This window comes from Helianthus annuus, chromosome 9, assembly GCF_002127325.2.
Source record: "Helianthus annuus cultivar XRQ/B chromosome 9, HanXRQr2.0-SUNRISE, whole genome shotgun sequence".
Classification (NCBI taxonomy): Eukaryota; Viridiplantae; Streptophyta; class Magnoliopsida; order Asterales; family Asteraceae; genus Helianthus; species Helianthus annuus.
This window is the reverse complement of record NC_035441.2, coordinates 128,661,750-128,666,608: the sequence shown is the minus strand read 5'-3', so window position 1 is coordinate 128,666,608 and position 4,859 is coordinate 128,661,750.

Sequence of the window (4,859 nt, the reverse complement as noted above, 5' to 3'; positions counted from 1 at the left end):
CATAATTCATTTGTTAAGTATTTCGTAAACCGTGTGTACATAAACCATTAAGCTTGTATGGAGATTCTTTGTTTCTCGACTCATGACCACTCCAGCCTTCCAGACAGCAAGTTCCACAAGATATAACCCTATAAACCTGCAAGCATGCAGACAAGTGTGTCAGACGACGCTGGTGAGTTCAAAGTTTTGTTAACGCGTTTAGTTACCAGTTGTGTGTTTAAAACAGTTCAATGTTTTGTTTTGATGTTGTTATTACTCGATTACCGTATATGGCGACTAGATGTGAATGCCCAACCCCAATGCCTCCATTTAGGCATTGGTCATGAGGTCAAGGTATCAAACAACCTTGAATAGATGTAAGGGGTCTTATATATACACGATGAGAATGCCCAACCCCAATGCCTCTAACTAGGCATTGGTCATGAAGTCCAGGTAATTAGTTCACGCCCGTCCTTTCGGCCAGGTGTGAGGGTGCCAAACCTAATAGCGCTATCAACTAAATACCTCGTTGCTTCTTTAGCAACAAGGTAGATGTACGGGGTCTTACATGATTTATACTGTGTTCAATAACCAACATCCCAATTAAACAGTTTACCCAGTATTCCCTTCAGAAACGTTTACCAGATGTCCCAAACCACCGGCACGCATGCTTAGAAAAGTGCAGTGAACTCACCTTTGATTTGCTCGGTAGAATTAATTACGGGTTCAAGTTGCTCAAATCAATCCTAACATGGTTACCATTAACAATCAGTTTCGTGATACTTAAACACAAATCCCTTTTAATGCAAGTTGTACCACATATGACACAAGTAACATGCACTTAACTTCATACAAATTGTCACAGTTGATCATACAATGCAATTTATAACATACATCTTAGTATCACATAATAGGTGATTAAATCCTCCAATATCCGTTTGTTTACATGACTACATTTTGAAATCACACATTGTAACAGTGTGCAGTCCACATGGTTTGTCGGCGGCCTAACCTGACTGGCCCAATAAGGTGGCGTGCGAGTGGGTTCAAGGTGCGCGGCCCGTTTGACTCAAGGCCCAACAAGGGTGCTAGTTTAAAAGACCGTGCGGCCCAACAACAAATTGTATGCACACCAGGGAGTGTACGGCCGAATGTTTGTAACTTTCTTCTTTTTAGTGTGCGACTAGAGTATATGTGTGACCCAATATTCGTGATTTGGCCACTTGATTTGTGCAGCACAAGACATGGCCCAAAGCAGTGTTCGGTTGGGCTTTAGGCGTGCGACCAGATTATTAAATGTTCAACAAATTAAAAGTGTGTGACAATTTGTGTGACAATTCTTATGAGTGGCCCCCACCACTGTATGGTTCCCATGAATACAATCACTGTGCAACATGTATGCTACTCATTCATCATTCATACTATAAATCACATCTTCCTCTATTGAGTTGTAACCTATGCATACACATGTGTACATTCCCTAACAACTTTTCAAAAGATATACATACTCACTTGAATTAAACAGATAAGACAAACATTATTTCACACATAATATTTGAACCACCCAACATATTTAAGTTGTACTCTATGCTTGTAAGCTTGTACATCTCCATTAAAACCCAGCTCAAGAATTTCGAACTCATACATTCATGTTTCATATAATACACCTATTCAACCATTTGCATTAAGAACCTATATCACCCTTAATATTAATCACAAACGGACACCCTCATCATTATCATTTCTAGTAGCACAACAGAAGCCATAGTAATCATTCAAAGTTCAACAAAGTTTATCATAATCACCACTTACACAACCAACATATTCCAACGTCAAACATAAGCTTATTATTGTCACTACGAGTATGTTGGGGCACATTATCAAGAACCTGACAATAAAGACACCAACATTTATATATCATCGACATCCCCCTATTGATAGCGTTTTATGTATTTATTAAACAGAATCCTAGTGTTTCCAGCATCGAAAGTTGTTATTATTAATCATGCAACCAAGATAATCGACCCAACTTCCAACATTACGCAATACATGTTCAACTTCTCTATATTATCACGTATTATCACATAACATCAAGAATCAAAACAACTTAATAAGATATTACCTAGCAGTAAATAAGGAGCTTATATCCCACTTATTCTTGACCCCTATTTGCGTGAACAGAAGAGAGGTAGGAGGGGCTGCCGTCGCAATCAAGTAATGGGGTGAGGGTTGTTTTAGGGTTTGCAATAGTTGTGGTATCTTAAGAATTATTATACATAATTAATAGGTAGAAAGAGGTGGGCTCGGTTTGGCTGAAAGTCAAAGTGCATGAAAATAAAGGGGTCCTTGGGTCTTGGGCCGATTACACTTCACATGGACATGGCTGGCAAACAAAGCTCATTGGACCGATTCCATTTAGTGGACTAATATTTCATTAGATTGTTTCATTAGATTGGCCGATATATTTGAAATCACATGGATTGGACTAATATTTACCATCTACTATATAACAAACACCATTTGATCATAATTATTAGGTACAATTAAACAAGTTTAACGGCCACGGCTTTACGGAACGTAGACATTATGATGACGTATAGTAGAACATGAATCGTAGCGAAATCTGGTTAAACAAAGTTAACCTTGAAAGTTTGGGTTGTCACATCATCCCCAACTTGAAAGAAATTTTGTCTCGAAATTTGACAAGTAAGCACAGATAGGTGAAGCGATAGAAACTCTAATTAAACTATATGTAATACTACGCCAATAATAATCACAAATAATAATCAAGCATTACACACAATCACTAAGCATCCAGATAACTGCACAGACACCACGTAAACCAAATTGTAAAAAAAAACAGGATTGCGAGGTCAGTTGGGTGCCACATCATCCCCAACTTGAAAGGGAATTTCGTCCCGAAATTCGCCAGTGATAGTTCGACCCCTTGTGCAATTGAGGATATTAAAGTTTTGATAGATCCTTACGTTCCTATGTGAACTCCAGTCCACGTATTGAGGTTTAACAAGCCCTCACGATTGTCATACGACTTATGCAAGCGAACCTTGACTTCTTTAGTCCATGTTTTCGATAGATTCCCTGATAAATACAACTGATCCGATGACTTCAGGTTCCGGTAAGGGTATCACGAGGGTTTCATCGGACAAACACTGCCTTAAATCCAGGGCATACATACCATTAAGATAGTTATCCCGTTTCATCAATTAGCCCGAGTTTGTGAGCCATGTTACCGTTTCGTTCCAGTAATCTGAATGTCCCCACGCGTCGTAAACTAAGCTTGCCATGTTTTCTATAGTGTACCGCACCCTCCCAGCGTGATATTCTCGATTATGACATGTTCGCCTACAACAAACTCCCAATGTTTCCTAAGCTTATCAGCTTTCCTAGCAATCACGCGTTGCCATCAAACAATTTCCGATCTAAGCAATCTTCAAGAGTTTTGAGCTCAAGTCTTGGACCTGCGATTACACTGTCAACCACCTTAGTTCAACAAAGAGATTAACGTTACTCTCCAGGTTAAGCCTCAAACAGGGCTGTGTGCATACTATCACGGTACAGCTGCATTAGAGCTTCTCCAAATATAAGTGTCCTTCCCAGACGTTTACTAAAGTCAATCATGCACATGCTCGCAGCATGCCCTCATGTGTTCAGATGGTTCGTCACTCTGCTCGATTGTCCTACAGTGATAAGCAATGCTCATGTCAAGACGTGAGCCAAGGGTGTACGCCATGCCTGCCTTAAATCAGGTATGGCCCAATACCAAAGGTAATAGGAGTTGGCACCTCGTGCCTATAATCCGTCTCTTCCAGAGAAATATTCACAAGCTGAGAAGGCTCGTCAGCTCCCTTGACTGCAAGGAGGTGTGCTGGTTACATGCGGCGATCAACGATTGTTAATGTTTGCGTTTCCGTTTCGAGTTGTAAGTAGACTAGTGGCAAAATTCATAGCAGTCTGCTCCCGTCTTCCATATCGGTGTTGCTGGTTTCTTATACTTCGCATTGACTTTCCCCCAAGTCAAACGTTATACCCATACATTGTTAGGCGGGTTTTCATGCCCAATCATTAGTATAAGATTTACAGATCCAGACGTCATTCTTCAAGACCCAGATGACTAGAATTTCGATGTCGGTGTGCTTTGCTAAACACAACTTCCCTTCCGTTGTCGTGAAATGAGATTCACAATCGTTCCATGAGTTAGTGAATATCGTCCGTTTTGCCAAAGTTGCTCCTCCATGCCTCGCATGGACTCAACTTGAAAATTCTCTCCCATTAGCTCTCTAGTTTGTACAGAACGATTTGGTTCAGGTGAGTTAGAATCGATAGCGAGCTGCAAAGTTCATACACGTTCAAGTTCCGCAGTCGAAACCCTCCCAAAAGTCCCATCCAACGATGCCATTTACTGATTTAGCTCTTTCGAAACCAGGGTACACGGGAGGCCCTTGTGATCGGTCTAAGTAACGCATTCGGTACCGTCCAAGTAATGCCTCCAAGTAAATCCAAAGACCACGATTTCCACCACCAATTGTGTGTCATGCAGTTCTTCTTTGTATTTCCATTACGTAAGTCGTTACTCTCTCGTGTTGCGTCGACGTGTAACTAGGACTCTGATTCAAACCATAATGATATACCACTGAATCACCCGCGCCCTCGGGTAAAAACGAGGCTTAGTGCATTACAGAGTTAGGATTCGAAAGCTGAAAAGACGTCCTCCTGTTCTGTCTTTCGCGAACACGGCACCCGGCTGTGCTAAAGAGATTTAAGCTACGCGGCCTTCGAAATTCCTGTGATTAATCCGCGATAGTATCAAGCGGACCCAAATAATCGTTGTATCCTCGAAGGACTCTTTAGTGTCGATCAGT